The sequence below is a fragment of the Pogona vitticeps genome, chromosome 2 (genome assembly GCF_051106095.1).
Source record: "Pogona vitticeps strain Pit_001003342236 chromosome 2, PviZW2.1, whole genome shotgun sequence".
Lineage (NCBI taxonomy): Eukaryota > Metazoa > Chordata > Lepidosauria > Squamata > Agamidae > Pogona > Pogona vitticeps.
The window spans coordinates 124,838,422-124,858,255 of record NC_135784.1 but is presented as its reverse complement, the minus strand read 5'-3'; the positions used below and the strand labels follow the sequence as shown (position 1 = coordinate 124,858,255).

At 44.4% G+C, this 19,834-nt stretch overlaps 1 protein-coding gene across 4 annotated transcripts in view; it reads left to right on the top strand.

Annotated features, from left to right (window-relative positions):
• Positions 1 to 19,834, top strand: part of BRD4 (bromodomain containing 4) — a 125,572-nt gene that overhangs the window by 23,213 nt on the left and 82,525 nt on the right. For all 4 annotated transcript variants that reach the window (XM_020796303.3, XM_072990363.2, XM_072990364.2 and 1 more), the window contains exon 2: positions 12,677 to 12,762. The gene's annotated coding sequence lies outside the window, so the exon portion shown is untranslated. The remainder of the gene's footprint in view (positions 1 to 12,676; positions 12,763 to 19,834) is intronic.

Sequence of the window (19,834 nt, the reverse complement as noted above, 5' to 3'; positions counted from 1 at the left end):
GTTAGCAATTTGGTCTCTAGTTCCTCTGCCCCTTCGAAATCCAGCTTGTACTTCTGGGAGTTCTCCGTCCACATACTGCTGAAGCCTACCTTATAGGATTTTGAGCATAACCTTGCTATTGTGTGAAATGAGTGCAATTGTACGGTAGTTGGAGCATTCTTTGGCACTGCCCTTCTTTGGGATTGGGATGTAGACTGATCTTTTCCAATCCTCTGGCCACTGCTGAGTTTTCCAAACTTGCTGGCATATGGAGTGTAGCACCTTAAGAGCCTCATCTTTTAAGATTTTAAATAATTCAACTAGGATGCCATCACCTCCACTGGCCTTGTTGTTAGCCATGCTTTCTAATCCCCACTTGACTTCACTGTCCAGGATGTCTGGCTGAAGGTCAGCAACCACATTATCTGGGTTGTCCGGGACATTGAAATCTTTCTGGTATAATTCTTCTGTATATTCTTGCCACCTCTTCTTGATGTCTTCTGCTTCTGTGAGGTCCCTGCCATTTATGTCCTTTATCACGTCCATCTTTGCACAAAAGTTTCCTTTAAAACCAATTTTCTTCGGCAGATTTCTGTTTTTCCCCCCCTTTCAATTATTTTCCTCTATATCTTTGCACTGTTAATTTAAGAAGGCCCTTTTGTCTCTCCATGCTATTCTTTGGAAGTCTACTTTCCATTTTCTGTAACTTTCCCTATCTCCCTTGCATTTTGTTTCCCTTCTCTTCTCTGCTATTTGTGAGGCCTCGTTGAACAGCCACTTTGCTTTCTTTCATTTCCTTTTCTTTGGGATGTTTTTTGTTGCTGCCTCCTGTACAATGTTACGATCCTCCATCCACAGTTCTTCGGGCACTCTGTCCACCAAATCTAGTTCCTTAAATCTCTTCTTCACTTCCACTATGTATTTGTAAGGGATTTGGTTTAGATTATACCTGACTAGCCCAGTGGTTTTTCCTACTCTCTTCAGTTTAAGCTTGTGTTTTCCTATAAGAAGCTGATGATCAGAGCCACAATCAGCTCCAGGTCTTGTTTTTGCTGACTGTATAGAGCTTTTCCATCTTTGGCTGAAGAGAATATAATAAATCTGATTTCCGTACAGTGGTGCCCCACATAGCGACGTTAATCCGTTCCGGATTAATCGTCGCTATGAGGAAACATCGCTAAACGGATCGAAAAAATCCATAGGAACGCATTAAACTTGGTTTAATGCGTTCCTATGGGGCCCAAACTCACCGTTGAGCAAAGTTCCTCCATAGCACCACCATTTTCGCGCCCTCGGTAAGCGAGGGCAGGGCGCGAAAACACTTGCGGCCATTTTGGGTGTCTGGCGGCCATTTTGGAACCGCTGATCAGCTGTTCCAGGAACATCACAATGCGAAGATCAGTAAGCGAAACCCCTATCTAACCATCGCAATGCGTTCACATTAGTGATCTAAAAAAAATAGATTGCTATGCGAATTCATTGTTAAACGGTGCGCTCGTTATGTGAGGCACCACTGTATTGCCCATCTGGTGATTTCCATGTGTAGAGTCGCCTCTTATGTTGTTGGAAAAGAGTGTTTGTGATGACCAGCTTGTTCTCTTCACAAAACTCTATTAGCCTTTGCCCTGCTTTAGTTTGAATTCCAAGGCCAAACTTACCTGCTGTTCCTTTTATCTCCTGACTCTCTACTTTAGCATTCCAATCCCCTAGAATGAGAAGAACATCTTTCTTTGGTGTCAGTTCTAGAAGGTCTTGTAGGTCTTCATAGAATTGGTCAATTTCAGCCTTTTCAGCATTTGTGGTTGGTGCATAAACTTGGATTACTGTGATGTTGAAAGGTCTGTCTTGGATTTGTATTGACATCATTCTATCATTTTTGAGATTGTATCCCAGTACAGCTTTTCCCACTGTTTTGTTGACTTTGAGGCCTACTCCATTTCTTCTACGGGATTCTTGCCCACAATAGTTGATATGATAATCGTCTGAATTGAATTTGCCCATTCCCATCCATTTTAATTCACTGACACCCAGGATATCAATGTTTATTCTTCCATCTCCTGTTTGACCATATCCATCTTCCCAAGGTTCATAGATCTTACATTCCAGGTTCCTATGCAGTATTTTTCTTTGCAGCATCAGACTTTCCTTTCACGTCCACACACATCCACAGATGAGCATCCTTTCGGCTTTGGCCGAACCACTTCATTAGCTCTGGAGCTACTTGTCCTTGTCCTCCGCTCTTCCTCAGTAGCCTATTGGACACTTTCCGACCTGAGGGGCTCATCTTCCAGCTTCATAGCTTTTAGCCTTTTGTTTCTGTCCATCGAGTTTTCTTGGCAAAAATACTGGAGTGGCTTGCTAGCTCCTGCTCCAGGTGGATTGCATTTAGTCAGAACTGTCCACTATGACCTGTCCATCTTGGGTATAGCCCATAGCTTCTCAGAATTACTCATGTCCCTTCACCACAACAAGGTAGCAATCTGTGAAGGAGTGTAGGCAATCTATAAATATGACAAAAATAAATAAAATTAATAACAAAAAACTATGTTTAAATATGTTTATAGCCTTGGGAACATTTAAAAATTATCTGGTATCTTTCCATAATTGTGTGCTGTCTCCTGGGAATATGAGGTGTGTTATTTCCACTTCCATTATTTTGGGATGTGTCCACAGATGTGCTTTCTCTCAAAGCCATCCTAAACTAAAGAGCACATGAAAGTGTTCCCTTTATCTTTTTGAAATTTTTTTTTACATTTTACAACATAAGGATGGAACGCTAACCCTCTCTTCTATCTGTCTCTCCAAGTTTGAATATTACATAATTGTGTATCTACATTTTGCAGTGTACTCACAGATGTATAACTTTCAGCAGTCAGTGTTATTCCATCTCTTAGTGATTATTTTCTTTGCAGTTTTTCACATTTTTATTTTTGCAATTAAGATTTTGATTTATGTTAATTTTTTCATGAGGTTAGCATTGCATCTAGAGGTGTGCAGATTTGTGTTTGTGGACTACAGCTTCTGGAACTTATGTCTAGGGAGCTCTAGGAGTTGATCAAAAAGACAAATCTGCATACAAGTACAGTACCTTGAATTTTGACACATTCGAATAGATGGAGAGAAATCAGACAAATTTTGAATTGTGTCTTTGCAGCATAACCAAAGAAGTAAAATCATCTGCGGTTGAGTGCCTAAACTGTACTTTACGATCAGTATAAGAACTATAACTGTTCTGAACTAACTGATAAACATGCTCTTTTCCTTTGGTGTAGTCTGTAAGCGCTGTTTTTCTGCTGGTGGTACTTTTCTTCTTAAAACCATGTTTCTTGCAGTCATAGTCTGTAGAGGCAGACCATGCAGGTCTGCATATGTTAACAACAGGCAGTGGATTACGGTAGAATGATTCATACATGCATTAAGAGCTTTGAACTAATCATAATATGGTGAGATACATATGCAAGTGTTATAACAGTTGCCTTGCAGCTATTACACTATATATATTGGAAGTACAGTGGTGCCTTGCTTAATGACGATAATCCGTTCCAGGAATATCGCCGTTAAGCAAAAACATCGTAAAGCAAAATAAAAAACCCCATTGAAAGCCGTTCAGTGCATTCCATTGGGGTAAAAACTCACTGTCCAGTGAAGATCCTCCATATGGCGGCCATTTTCGCTGCCTGTATAGCGAGGAATCCATCCCTAAACACAGCGGGGAGCCATTTTAATTACCCGGTGGCCATTTTGCAACCGCCGATCAGCTGTTAGAAAAACATTATTTTACGAAGAATCGGTTCCCGAAGCAGGGAACTGATCATCGCAGAGCGAAATTCCCCCATTTAGACCATTGTTTTACGATCGCAATTGCAATCGCAAAAAGATCGTTGTAAAGCGGATTCATAGAAATGTGGAGCAATCGTTAAGCGAGGCACCACTGTACAGTTGTTTTGGTTGTTGTGGGTTTTTCGGGCTCTTTGGCTGTGTTCTGAAGGTTGTTCTTCCTAACGTTTCGCCAGTCTCTGTGGCCAGCATCTTCAGAGGACAGCACTCTGTGCTCTGGTGAGTTGTTTTATTCTGGTACTTTAAGAAAGAAAAAATGAGATGGCCAAAAGACCAGCATATAGGATTTCCCTCCACTTTTAAAAATTGCTTTCTGTCTTCCTTTCCCAACCATGGACTCTTTGGGGGTGTATGGTGCGCCCACAGGGGGCGGAGCTTGCGTGCATGTGCACAGCGTGAGCGCAGGGGGTGGAATGCGCTCGCATGCATGTGTGCAATGGTCCTCGCAGGGGGTAGGAGATTTTTGTCCGTGACCCAGTCCTGGATAGGACTGCTGCCGGGTTGCGGACCAGGGGTTGCAGACCTCTGATGTACAACATACTCTTTAGTTTCTCTTTCTTTAGCACAGCATGTCACCTTTGGGATTTTTAATTTCTCCTCTTAATGCTCGACATTGTATCTAGTCATTGATATGGAGCAGATGATGAAAGAGATTGCAATGATACTGGTATGGAAAACAAGTAATAATGTGTTCTGTGTACCTGTACTTTTTATGACTGGTAAGCTGTGGGAACAGCATTTTGCAAGGAACCATATGTCTCAGCTTACTCTGTCATAATTGAATAATATATAGTAATTTCTTGTAAACTGTATTGCTCACTAATTGGCAAGCTACTGATAACTTTAGACGCTGATTGGATGTGAGAAATTTTTTTAAACCTGCAACTTCTCAGAGGATATCATTTTGTAAATAGCCTTTAAAACAGTTATATTTTAATTTTTAAATATTTTGTTACATAAAATAAAGGTTATTTTACTTTTTACATTTTTTGTTTGCAACACATTCCAAAGTAACATTTAAACCCAGTGTACTTTAGGTTTGCCACTTGAAAATGTGTGGGCACTTTGGAGCTGCCATAGAAATGTTGACCGTATAACCGTCAGTCTGTTGTCAGAATGGAAAATTAATCACAAATCCCCCACCCCCCTCAATCAGAGATATGACTTCTGTATAACTTATACCAAATAGAGTAGAATATTTCCATTGTAATACATAGGGGTGTGTACCAGCACCAACATTTGGATTTGGAATTTTTAAAGCTCAGAATTTCTGCATATTTAGAACTTATTTAGTTAATATGAATGCTATGTAGTTATTGTTTTATTCTTCTAAAAAAAGGAAGCAAAACATTTCAAAGGATTTCCCTATGTCCTCTGACATCTTCCCAGCGATCGTGCCACACCAGTTTTCGTCTTTCCATAGCTAGACTCCAGTGCTTCAGCATGTTCCTCAGAGCCTCTTGAATGTTGTGAGCTGTCTGACTGCCATCCATTCCAGCTACGTTCAAGAGGTTCCACCTGTATGCTGTCCTTGTGTGTTGCGCTATGTCTGATGCCTCCATCTCCCACTAGTGTCCTGCCAGGGAGAGATAGGCATGTTTTGAACTCAGTGCTCCAGATGTCAGATGTAAACTATACCACCTGTATCCTAGCCAACTACTGCTGAACCAGTTGCCTGATATCCCAATATAAATCTGGCACCATCCTGCTGCTGAGGGTTGTTCAGGATGGCAGTTGGTAATGAGGTGCCAGTTCTGACGCAGACCTACATAAATCGTTTTTACATTTGCAGTAAGCTTTTCTCAGTACCCCTTCAAGTTCTTCCAGGTTAGCCTGGAACTAATACTTGAGATTTGGGTCTGATAGTTGCTGCCTCCCACCTCTTCCTATTCACCCATCTGTGCTTCCCCTGGCTATGATGTATGCTTGCCCCATAAACTTTCATTATTTAATTCTGGTTTACTGGGCAAGGGTGATTCATTGGTTGCTGATTTGGAAACTATAGTTTGTTTCAAACCAGGAAGTAATTGAACAGAGCATACAGGAAAATGAGAGGAGTAAGGAGTGTATAAGCCTTGGGTTCTTTTTAAGGAGAAAGGCTGGCTGGCTGGATAGATAGATAGATTAAACAAACAAGCATAGAGATTTAGTTTTGCTTGTAGGCTTAATCACACTCAGAATATATTCACTGAAATCAGTGGGACACATTAATCATAAATAATGCTTCACTGAAGTAAGTATAAGAATGGTATCACTTTTGTTCAGGGACTAGACTCCTATCCTGGAGGCTGAGTGGACAATTCCAACCAAATGGCACCAGGGATGAGGCATTAAAAATACGCTTCCCTAAGGAAGTGAGTTTTATTCATATAAACTTTTGTTGAATAGTAGATTTTTTGTGGTCTAAGTAAAGGTATCACCTGTTCTACATTTGAATTGTGTAAAACAGAGGTCCCCAACCCCCTCGGTCCACCTGCCCAGTGTCGGGCCACAGCCTGAGTTGGAACGGGCCGCAAAGACAGACCTTCCACCCCCTCCATTTGCACCCCACCCTGCACATGCCCTTTGTGCAGGTGCACACGGCCCAGTGACCACTCCCCCACCCTTTTCCCCATGCGCCCGCACAAGTGCTATGCCACCGTTTGCGCATGAGCGAGCATGCATCTGTGCAAGAATGCACACACTCATTCCTGCATGCGCGCGAGCACAAGGAGGTGCCCCACCTTCCCCAGCCGGTCCGTGGGGTTAAAAAGGTCGGGGAACCCTGGTGTAAAGGACTACATGGCTATCTCTGTTGTTGTTTCTGGTACTTTTGAGGATTATTTCTGAAAATGAAACATTAATATTAAAGATAGAGTGTCTTTCCTCCCAGTAGAGACATCTTTAGTTTGAAACTAATTTAATTCTGTTCTTCTTCATGGCCTCTGTGAATGCACACAATTGGGTTGTTCTGTGCCTGCGCATGATGTTTCGGAAGTTTCTAGAGCGTAGAAATGTGATAGTGAGACATTCCCCCTCCCAACGTCCCCTCAGTTCCTTTTTACCACCGCTTTGGTAGGACATATTTTGGAACGCTAGAGTGATAACGCAGTGAGGGTTTCTTCAATCAGCTATTTTCTTATATATCTTTCAATCATCTTTTTGTTTGACGTTCCCCTGTAATTATCAGTTAATTTGTCTCCCCATTCTCAGTTTTTTCTTCTCTTCCTGCGTTTTTTCTCCCCCCATTGCCATTTTCCTTCCTTTTTCTCCTATTTTTATCCCCCCCCCCCCCGGGCCTTTCAAACAGTGCACCAACAAAATACCACTCACATCTGTGGCACGGTTGCTGTTTATTCTGTCTAGGAGAACAGCATCAGACTCACTCGTGTCCCGAGTGTAAAAAACTCACTAAACCAGCCCTCAAATTACGATTGCAAAGACTGCGATCTTACCTGTGGGAGCAGTCCCTCAATCCAACCATGGACCCAACAACATCACCAACTTCAAGAGAAACTGTTTGTTCCATATTGAGCCTGATGATGGTACCATCTCGTCAGAAAGAACCTTCGAACCGTAGCACCAGCTCAGGCTGTAGCTTCCATCATTATCTTGTCACCAGCTACCGGCCTATCTCCGCCTGATGTGCATTCCAGCCCGGCCTCGGCCCATTCAAGCCCTCGATCATCAGGGCGGGCGATACCTATTCAGTTTTCAGGATCGGACTCCTCTCATCATTCTCTCCATAAACATCGGGGGGGGGGGGGAAACAATGCCTCTCTTCAATCCACTGTGCTCCATCGCATAGAGAGCTATACTATTATCCTGAGCCGTTCCAATACCAAACCAGGAGCAATCATAGAGATCAATGTCACCACTATGATTCTTATTGTTCAGAGGCCCTTACTGAACAGGCTTATTACGACAAACCAAGGAGAGTGAGATACGCTTCTCCACCTCGGTATTCACCCTCCATGTCACCGTCACCAGTCATTGGCGTCACTTCACTTCAACTTACTCTGCATTGACTCATCATGCCTCTATCCCAACAAAATCAGCCCTCAAGTGACCTCTTCCGGTACCAGAAGTTCAGCTCCCAACAAAACAAAACAAGCAGTCACAACACCATACCTCTCTCCAGGTCACAACTACTTACAAGGGCCCTCCTCCCCCACCTTCTGACACTGAGCAGCATCCGGTATCAACTCATACCACACAGCAATCATTGACATTGACTGCAATACCACATCAATCATCTTCACAATCATCCATATCTTCTCAAGATTCCGCATCCAGCCTATCCAACGAATCACAATCTAATCTTCCTACTACTCCATCTGACATTGGTGAGAATCATCTTCCATCTTACTCCCAGCTGATCCTCCGAATGGCAAAATCCCTTCAGCTCGACATCGAGGAACCACCTCCTTAGAAAAAGGACCTTGTTTTTGATGACTTGAATCAGGACAAAACACCACTGCTTAGTCTGTTGCTCTACCAATAGAGAAGGCCGAAAAATTGATATTCTTGGAAGAAGGCTCTATTCCCTCACTTCCTTTATCTTGAGGGTATCTAATTAACAGGCTGCCATGGGCGCATATCATCGCCAACTCTGGGGCAAAATCTTACCACTTATTCAATCAGCTCTGGATACTACCAGAACAGAAGCCCTCAGTATACGCAATGAGGCTTCCACCTTGTCCAAACAACAAAAAATAGCTGGCCACAACACAGCGGATGCAGCCACTAAAGCGATGGCCACCTTGATTGCCCTCAGGCGTCATGCCTGGTTGAGATCTTCAGGCATCTCTGATGACACCAAAACAAGAATAGAATACCTTCCTTTTGATGCCACCTGCCTTTTCAATGCCCAAACCAATGAGGTCATGGAAAACCTCCGTAAAATTCACAGGATGGCACGTTCCTACTCCGCTCCGCGTCCTCAATATCTCAGACAACCTTTCTATCAGCAGCAATTCCAATCCTACTAGCAACCATATTAATCATTCTGACCACAAGCTCCAGATAGACCCTACACGGCACCATCCACCGTCTACATCTGTGGTCCCTGCCTTTCGGCCCAAGTTCGTCAGCAGCCCTTTCCAATGCCAACAAAAGAAGGGTAAGCACTACCCGTAGATTTCTTCCTTCTCCATTCTGAACCAGACTCCATCCTTTCACCTCGGCTTGGAAAAAAAACCTCTTGATACTATCATCCCTCTCCTTTCGCAAGGAGACTGGTTTGTTGTTATTGGCCTAGAAGATGCCTACTTCTACATTTCTATTTGTCCACTTCATCACAAATTTCTACGATTCCGATTCAACAACTTCTGATACCAATTCTGCTCCCTTCCGTTCGGACTTTCCACAGCACCGAGGACATTTACCAAATGTATGACACCAGTTGCAGCTTACCTTCAACTCCAAGGTATCACCATTTTCCCGTACATAGGTGACTGGCTAATAGTTGCTCCTTCTTATTATGGTGCAGTCAGAGCTACCCGGTTAACTCTCGACACTCCAAAACGTAGGTCTCAAGGTAAACCTTACCAAGTCTCATCTAGAATCCTCACAGATCGCCATCTACATCAGCATGCATTTCGACTCTCTTCAAGCCAGAGCCTTTCTACCCCAAGAGAGAATCACCAAATCGAAACAAGCCATTCAACCATTCTGACCTTTTTCTTCAGTGTCTGCGCATCAAGCCCAGCACCTTCCCAGACTCAGGGCATCTACCACAGCAAAATGAGATCCCTACAATCATGGTACCTATCACTATTCAATCCCATAACAGACCACCTTCCAAACGTCTCATAGTAACATCAGAACTCGCCAGTCAACTCACTTGGTGGATGTTCCTTCCTCACTTGATGGTAGGCAGACCTTTCCAACTTCTACTGCTCTCCATACAAGTCACTACCAATGCTAGCCGGTCAGGATGGGGAGTCCACCGTCGACATCACAAGATACACGGTCTGTGGACAAAACGAGAACAATTACTGCACGTCAATCATCTCAAACTTTTGGCAATCATCAGAGCCTTCCATGCCTTTCTACCACTCATTGCAGGACGAGCAGTACAGGTAGCTACAGACAACACCACAGCACTGTACTATGTCAACAAACAAGGAGGTACCTACTCTCTCCCACTTCTGTATCTGGCGATCGAACTTTGGGAGTGGTGCTACTTACACCATATTTTCCCAGTGGAAGTCCATGTTTCCACAGACGACAACTGCCTTGCAGACTGCCTCAGTCGTCTTACCACAGGGACACACAAGTGGACTCTGAACAATGACATCTTCAAACTCCTCTGCCACCGATGGGGTGCCCCTTCCATCAACCTTTTTGCCTCGGACACAAACACCAAATATCAACGGAATTGCTCGCGAGCCAGCGTCAATACAAAATCACTCGGAGATGCGTTCATGATAGACTAGACTGGAGAATTGCTTTACCTGTTCCCACCAATTCCTTTCTTTCAACAATCTGTTATTCGACTCCAACAATCCCACACCGATGCTGTTCTCATCGTCCCATGGTAGCGATGTCAACCATGGTTCACCCACTTGAGATTGATGTCGACCAACGTATTCCATCTTCCAGCGATAAGCAACCTTTTCACACAGAACAACAGGATAGTCCTTCACCCTGACATACACTCTCTGAATCTGACAGCCTGGAGAATACTCCCACCATTAGAAACGTCTTAAAAACCCAAAAAATTATACCCAAAAATTATACCAAAACAAATGGAAACCTTTCATTTCCTTCACTCATTCTCGAAACTTACCCACAATCCCAGTTTCTCTAAGGATCTTACTTACCTTTATCCTCCACCTCTTTGATCTTGGACTATCTCATTTTACTTTAAAGTTGTATATTTCAGCTGTTGTAGGCCATCAGCCCTCTCATTCTGAATCAGCGAGACTTTTTTCCCACCCAACTCTAAAAAGATTCCTCAAGGGACTCCAGAATATTCAACCTCCAAAACAACAACGTCTGCCACAGTGGTCCTTGCAACTGGTCCTCAATACCCTCAACTCGACCACCCTTCGAACCAATGGCCACCTGTACTCTCAAGTTGCTTTATTTAAAGACATTGTTCCTTGTTGCAATAACATCAGCCAAACATGCAAGTGAATTAGCAGCCCTCAGATCAGATCCACTCTATCTTCAATTCCATCCAGACAAGATCACTCTCTATTTTGATGTATCCTTTTTATCCAAAATTGTCTCTAATTTTCATCTTAATCAACCTTTGATGTTGCCAACTTTGTTTCCATCTCCTACGCCCCTCGAGCGGATGTACAATATTATCTAGCCTTCTGTATCAATAGGACAAAAGTACAGTGGTGCCTCGCTTAACAAGCGCACCGTATAACGATGAAATCGCATAGCAATCCGTTTTTTTGGATCGCTAATGCGATCGCTCAATGAGCTTCAGATAGGGAGAATTTCGATTTGCGAAGATCGGTAAGCGTTTCGCTTACCGATCTTCGCAAAATGAAGCTCCGACGATCAGCTGTTTGGCGGACAAAATGGCCACCGGAAGCCTCAAAATGGCCACGCGCAGCGTTTTCGCGCCCTCCCCTCGCTTAACGAGGGCGTGAAAATGGCTGCCAGCCATAGGAAACCTTGCTGAACGGTGAGTAAAGGAGCCTTTTGGAACGCATTAAACAATGTTTAATGCGTTCCAATGGCTTTCCCTGTCCCGTTCAGCGATGTTTCGCTATATGCAAGGCACCACTGTATTCAGGAAGTCTCCAAGACTTCTTATGCTTCCAAGGTCCTCATAAGTGTGCTCCAGCCTCATCCTAAACCATCTCTCGCTGGATTGTTCAGACTACAGTGGACCCTCAACTTACAGATGGCTCCACTTACAGACTTTTCGAGTTACAGACTTCTCTGGCTGCAAAATTTAGGTTCGACTTGCAGCCGGAGAATTGACCTACAGGCTGGGAAAAAAACCAAAATGGAACAAAAAGGGCCAGTTACGAATTAATCGGTTTTCAATGCATTGTAAGTCAATGGAGCCTCGACCTACATACTTTTTGATCTGCAGCCACCATTCCAATACAGATTAATTCCGTAAGTCGAGGGTCCACTGTATATCATTGGCCTGTGAGTTTTCAGGCAAGACACCTCCTGAACACTTAAAGGCTCATTCTGCCAGAGCGTTGTCAACCTCTACTGCTCTCCACCATGGAATAGAGCTATTGCACATCTGCTGTGCAGCTACTTGATCTAACCCACTGGTTCTTAACCTTGGGTTACTCAGGAGTTTTGGACTGCCACTCCCAGAAGCCTTCACCACCAAGTGTGCTGGCTGGGGTTTCTGGGAGTTGCAGTTCAAAAACATCCGAGTAACAAAGGTTAAGAACCACTGATCTAACCTATCGGCCATTGTGAGACATTTTCGCTTTGATGTCTGGGCAAAGAATGATGCTGCATTTGGCAGAACAATCCTGACATCTCTTCTTCTGTGACGTCCCACCATCTGGTAAGAGAGCTTGTCAGTCACCCAATTGTGTGCATTCACAGAGGCCACAAAGAAGAAAGAGAGGTTACTTACCTGTAACCATGGTTCTTCTAGTAGTCCTCTGTGAATCCACACACCCCACCCTTCCTCCCCTCTGTCCATCACGTTGTCTTTTAATAGAGTACCTTGACAGTGGCGGACTATTATAGGAACTGAGGAGACGTTGAGAGGGCGGAGCATGCGCTCCATGGGGGAACATCTCATTATCACATGTATTTAAGCTCTAGAAACTTCTGAAATGTCCTGCACAGGCGCAGAACAACCCAATTGTGTGGATTCACAGAGGACCACTAGAAGAACCATGGTTACAGGTAGGTAACCTCTCTTTTTCTCTTACAGATTTACCCTTTGGTGTTAAACATCAAAAATGGAAATAAAAAAGTAAAAGTTGAGGAAGAATAGAGAAAGATAAGCTCTACATCAAGGTAACATGTCATTATTTCATTCTATATATGTTCATGAGTTTTGACATATGAATGTTTAACCTTGTGGTTTTGTATCTTCCTCTATCAATTTGTGTGCATGGTTCCAGAGAATTGAATTGAAACAGTTGCAGTTTTAATGTTGGAAACATCGATTAACATTCAGTATTTAGTTGAATGGATATGTTTTATTCTTATGGGTATGTTAATGGGTTGGGTCCAGAGTGTTCCATTAATTTACAAAGAGGACTGAAATCCATTGTGGGGAATATGGTGGTGGAAAGGATTTTTCCCGGTAGTCTTGACAACTCATCATCACTAGCCCTAGTTTGTTGTCTATTGTCCTATTAGTGAATGGTTTCCAAAATCATCTGTTGCAATTTTTTCCAGGAGGGATATATGTGCACAGGGGAAGGTAGAATTGCCAAAAGCTATCCCACTGCTGCTGTCAGTTAGAGGGTGCTATAAGCCCTCTAACTGACAGCAGAGAGAGCTTTTAGCTGGAGCGGCCCTTGGGACCTGGCCGGACCAGCGTGCCTGCGTGCAGAGGAAGCCAGAGACCATCTGCCGGCCACAGCCCACTGGGTGAGAGGCAGTGGAACTGTGGTTGGGCCCCTGCTGGCTGCCAGCTCTTTTTCAAGGGAGCTGCCTCAGCCTCCCTTTGTAGGACTGGGCCCTGCTGCTCCTGGCTGCCTCATTCCCCTCTCAACATGAGCCACATGGCTGGGAGGGGGGGAGAGAAGGGGCTTTAGAAAGGTTTTATTTTATATTTTTTTAAAACTTATTTTAAATTGTAATTAATAGCCATCAATTAAGAAGAGACCCACAGTGGATTTTAGGGAACAGGAAGGGGGGAGGGCGTTGGAGGGGACAGCCATTGAGGTGGTGTTAAGTAGGGGAAGGAATGACAGTGGAGGTAGAACATGCCCGCATAGGAGAAGAGAGGTTAGATATCTTACATCTATCCCCTCTTCTAGTCCTACCTCCAACCAGATGGTATCAGGTGACCATATCAGCAAACCCTCGAGCTACTCGGTGTTGTTGATGAACACCAGGTCAGTATAAAATAAAACTGCCCTCATCCATAATGTAATTCTGGATGAGGGTGCTAACCTGGCGTGCATTACTGAGACCTGGGTGGGAGAGGAGGGTGGTTTTCCTCTCTCCCAGCTGTGTCCACCTGGGTCCTTGGTCCAGCACCAAAGTCACTCGGAGGGTCAGGGAGGGGGAGTTGCTATAGTATATAGGAGTTCTGTCTACTTGACCAGACTTCCTATCCCTTTGAGAGGAGGTCTTGAGGGCCTGTATTGTGTGTTGGGCTCGCAAGACAGATTAGGGATTCTCTTGGTGTACCGCCCACCCTGCTGCGTACCAACAGTCTCCCTGCCTGAGCTGACAGAGGTAGTCTCAGACCTGGCGTTGAGGACTCCCAGGCTGTTGGTGCTGGGGGACCTCAACATTCATGCTAAGGCTCCCTTGACTGGGGCGGCTCAGGACTCCATGGCCACCATGACAACCATTGGGCTGTCTCAATGTGTCATCGGCCCCACGCATGAGAAGGGCCATACCTTGGACCTGATTTTCTCAACGGGACTGGAAGATGGTGGTTTGGATGTGGAGGGGCTGGTTGTGACCCCATTGTCATGGTCAGATCACTTCCTGGTCAAGTTTAGTCTGTTAGCTTCTTCTCCCCTCTGCAAGGGTGGGGGATCTATTAAGATGATCCGCTCTCGGAGACTAATGGATCCAGATGGATTCCTGAATGCTCTGGGGGATTATCCGTCTGATATGGTCGGCGCTCCTGTCGAAGCTCAGGTCACCCTATGGAACAGGGAGATGACCCGGGCGGTTGACATGATTGCGCCTAAGTGCCCTCTCCCTGCTCGCCGAGCCCAGACAGCTCCTTAGTATACTTCTGAACTGCGGGCGATGAAGCGAGAGGGGAGACGGCTGGAGCGCAGGTGGGGGAAATCCCGCTGGGAGTCTGATCGAACACAACTTAGTCAATTATCGGGCCTATTTCGTGGCAGTACAGCTGGCAAAACGGCAATATTTCTCCAGCTGTATTGCTTCCTCAGAATGTCGTCCAGCAGAGCTGTTTCGGGTTGTCTGGGATCTTCTTCAACCGGGAAATCCAGTGGAGGTCCTGGACTGTTCATCAGCTCGCTGTGATAAATTTGCCATCCATTTTGAGGGGGAAATGACTCAGATTCGTAATGGGTTGGATTCCACAGTTACTGCAGAATCAGAGGATGTGTCCAGTGCGCCGTGCTTAGGTCAGTTATTAATGGATGAGTTTCAGTTGTTGAGACCTGAGGATGTGGACAGGGTGGTTGGATCTGTCCGTTCTACCACCACTCTGCTCAACCCTTGCCCATCCTGGCTAATTGGAAGATCAGCCAGGGGGGTTCACACCTGGGTCCAGGAGGCCGTGAACGCCTCTTTGAGAGAGGGAGTGGTCCCTACCGCCTTGAAAGAGGCGGTAATTCGACCACTCCTTAAAAAGCCTAACCTGAACCCAAGGCTGGTGGCTAACTACCAACCAGTAGCGAACCTCCCATATTTGGGCAGTGACCCTGTTGATACTTTTGGACCTCTCAGCGGCTTTCGACACCATCGACCATGGTGTCCTTCTGGATAGGCTGGCTGGGTTGGGAGTTGGGGGCACCGCTTTACAGTGGTTCCACTCCTTCCTGGCTGACCGTGTCCAGAGGGTGGTGATAGGGGACAGTTGCTCTGCCCCATGGCAGTTATGTCATGGGGTTCCTCAGGGTGCAATACTGTCCCCCATGCTATTCAACATCTACATGAAACCGCTGGGAGAGGTCATCAGGAGGTTTGGGCTTAGGAGTCAGCAATATGCTGACGATACTCAGCTCTACCTCTCGTTTTCCACCAATCCAGGTGAGGCAGTTTTGAGCTGAACTCGTGTCTGGACCTGATAATGGACTGGATGAGGGTTAATAAATTGAAACTCAGTCCAGACAAGACGGAAGTGCTGTTAGTGGGTGCTTCACCGAACCGGCTGGAGGGCCATTTCCCTGCCCTGAATGGGGTTACACTCCCCCTAAGGGACAGGGTCCGCAGCTTGGGGGAGCTCCTGGACCCCAGTCCAACACTGGAAGCCCAGGTGGATTCGGTGGCCAGGGGCGCCTTCCTTCAGCTGCGGAAATTATACCAGCTACGGTCGTAACTAGATAAGTGGAGTCTCGTGACAGTTACACACGCACTGGTAACATCTCGTATAGATTACTGCAATGTGCTCTGTGTGGGGCTGCCTTTGAAGATGGTCCGGCGACTGCAACCGGTCCAGAATCGAGCTGCATGGCTGGTGACTGGTGGGGCCGCTAGGGGACATATCAAGCTGATTCTGTTTAAATTACATTGGCTACCAGTTGCTGCCCGGGCCCAATTCAAAGTGCTTGTTTTGACATATAAAGCCCTAAACGGCTTGGGCCCTGGATACCTGAAGGACCGCCTCCTTCCATATGAACCCACCTGGCAGTTAAGATCTAGCCAGGGGGCCCTTTTGAAAGAGCCCTCCCTTAAGGAGGTAAGAGGGACGGCTTGTAGACAAAGGGCCTTTTTGGCAGCTGCCCCCAGACTATGAAATGCCCTCCCGACTGAGATTCATCTGGCGCCGACACTGATGACATTTGGGCGCCAGGTCAAAACCTTCCTGTTCCAGAAGGCTTTTAATTGAAATAATATTAGCTGTGGGTCTGATGGCAATTTTATATATATTTTAATTGTATTTTAATTGTTACGAATTATTATTGTATTTTAAATGTTGGAAGCCGCCCAGAGACCTTTAGGTAGTGTGGGTGGCATATTAGATAGATGGATGGACGGACGGACGGACGGATGGACGGACTTCCACTAGTTAGAACTCTGGATAGAGTTGGGGGTATTTATATTCGTATATGAATACTCCAACACAAGTGGAGTTAACGAGGATCTGGCCTCCTGGGGCCAGACTGTCCACTCACCTGCTGTTACTGCAGGCTCTGCGCTCCCTTCCTATCGCTCTGGAGCTCACTGTCTGTGAGCTACTCTTCGACCTTGCTGCAAGGCTCCTCCTCCTGCTGGGAGTGGCTCGCGGCTCCGGAGCGATAGGAAGGGAGCGTGGAGTACACCTGTTATGTCCACCTGTGTGGGGGTATTAGTATACAAATACCCCCATCTCTAACTCTGGATCCAAATCATTATTTTAAAACTTAAGGTTCTGATATTATCACTTTTCCCCCCTTGTTCTTCAGTTTTCTGCAGTTTCTGTACATAGGAATCTGAATGAGAGTAAAGCCTATATTAAATATTGGTAGTGCTTTGTAGCGTTTAAACTGATGGCACATCTCTCTCTCTCTCTCTCTCTCTCTCTCTCTCTCTCACACACACACACACACACACACACACACACACACAGACACAGACACAGACACTCACAGACACTCACACCTCTTTTGTAATGCCAGATTTTTTCCCCCTTGGCCCAGAGGTCTTTGTCTAAAATTTGGAACTAGTGGTTTATCTGTCTAAAAGTTTAGTTAAAACATTGAAGTGGATGGGTCCTTTTATTTGGATGGAAGCAAAATTAGATTGCAGTGAAGAACTAAGACTTCAAAAAGAAAAGAACCTTAAATGAAAACAGCTCTTGTTGGATAAAAGCCTAAAGTATCAAGTTAGAATCTTGCATGCCATTATTTGTCTTCTGTGGGGCTGATCCTAGAACTTGCTGGTGCTGATAAAGGTTTTCTTACATTTTTTGAGAAAAGGAATTAAATTGGTTAACCTTGTCAGCAGCTTGCCCATAATCACAAACAAATGCATTGGAGCAATTTTTCCTCTTTGACTTTATAGTGTTTCTTACTACAGAGAAAACTATACTTTGAGATACTATGGATATCCATGTGAGGTGCAGCAGTTCAGGGCTCTGTGCTACTTACATGCACCAGTACTTAAATATTATGTGTGCAACTTTTAGCTCTATATTTAATGCAATATAGCTTTTCAACTTCTGTGAAGTAGTCACCTAGTTATATATGTTCTTACAAGGTGAATGTCCTTGAAGGAACTGTTGGTGCAGTTTTCTTTCCTGGAATAATTTTTGGTTATAAACTGGACACTGCAGTGTACCATACTTTGGAATATTCTGGTATTTTAATACCGTCCTCTAACACTATTACTGCTGTCATTGCTAATGTGAATCAATTATAGTAGGGATGATGAGTGATGGCTGAGATAAAGCAGAGTACTTTAAATCACCTGTGCCCCCATGTTAATTACACTGTACCATCCCTAGTGTGCATGTGTCGGTGGTGGGTAATGAAAGCCCAATTCAGTTACTGTCTACATTTTTTGAGCCGGGCATGCTAATCCACTCTTTTTGTTGTCTGTCTCTGTGAACAAAAGCAACCGTCTGAAGAGGGGGAAACTTCATGTAGCTTCATGTGCAGGTCCTCCCAATCAGAATTCTGCCTCATGTGGAGAGTCTACCTGGATAAATCACCCTAATGGTTCTCTGAATGCCATTTTCAGAGTTTAAAAGCAACTGCAGAGTGCACAAGAACTCCATATGTTTAAATAATATCTGAATAGGGCTCACTCTTGGTAGTGGCCAGCAAGGAGTGGGAAGAGTTGTGAAAGCAGTGCTGCCCAACTGAGATCATGGCCCCTTGCTCCTATACTTGGTGCATTGCCCCTATGATAAATTAGCTGTTGTGCAGGCCTGGAGTTCTGCTTGGCATCACCACCTCAAGCAAGCACAGAACCTGTTCCAAGTAACAGGTTGTAGATTTCGCTGGGAGGAAACCCACCAGAGTTAACTTGCCTTGTTCACCTACCCCAGTATAGAGCCAGGTGTGTTTGGTCATCCTGCATATGCCATATTCTTTTTTAGTTTCACTTTTTCAGTACTCTTTACTGTGATAACGGACTCTTGATCAGTCTTCCAGTAATTGCACCATGTATTGCATATCCATTAATTTTCCCACTACTTTTTCTATTGTCATCCTCCTCATTTGGAGTGCTTTCTGTAATTTCCAAGTTGTTTACTCAGTCATTTGTCCTCTTATGTAAATTCCTTTACTCACTAGTTTCGCTCTGCCGATCCATCTTAGTCTGTTGTGGCAATTTTTTCTTTTATATTAATTTGCATTGTCTGCTACTCTTCCTCTTTTTTATTGTTCAAAAATAACAACATCAAATTCAGTGCCAAGGCACAACAGGTTATGTGACTTTTGTTTTGATTTTTGTGTTAATGAGTACCATTCTTTGCCATTAATACTCGAAACATAACAAACATTGATAACTGCCTATGTGTTGGGCAGCTTAAATACAGTAATGTTACAGTTGATGGAATTGGTTGCTAACTAAAATTAAATGTCTTATTTCTTGCTTTTTAATGTTTTAGTTTTCTCTGAAAGTGGTTTTCCTGTAAAAGCTTTTAAAATGTTAATAATTTGTCGGACTTCATAGTAACTATTTGTATGTTATACCTGTTTGAAACAAAAAGAATGGCTTAACTATGATGTCTAAATTGATTTTCTTCTACAGAATACTGCAAGGACTGGGATTGGTGGTCTACAACTCTGCATGCTTAGTCAACAGCTCCATATTTTTCTTGCATAATGTTTGGCTTGGTTTATGCAATACATAACAAGCTGCACTTCCATGTCACTTAATCAGATAATGCTCGGACATTTAGAATTTTAATGTTGCACATTACCTTTGTTATCTTTTGGGTTTGAAGGGGCAGTTTTTTTTTCAACTATGGGTAATTGCTTTAGAGACGATAGGGCAATCCATAGGTTTGCCATGGCCCCCAGAGCAGTGTTGGCAGAATTTGTACCCCCCCCCCCCCAAATCAAAGCCAGGGTTGTTCAGAATCCAGTTCATAGACATGTGTGCTATCTTGTTTGGCTCTTCTTTTGAATGGGAATGGCTAAATCAAGCAGGAACTTGTCAAACCTATTGATTTGAGGGCAGCTGATGAACTGATCTCTGATCAGGTGGTGAAGTTGAACTGGTTAGCTGCCATCTGTCTGCAAAAACTTGCATCTTTCTTGTTTTTGTTGCT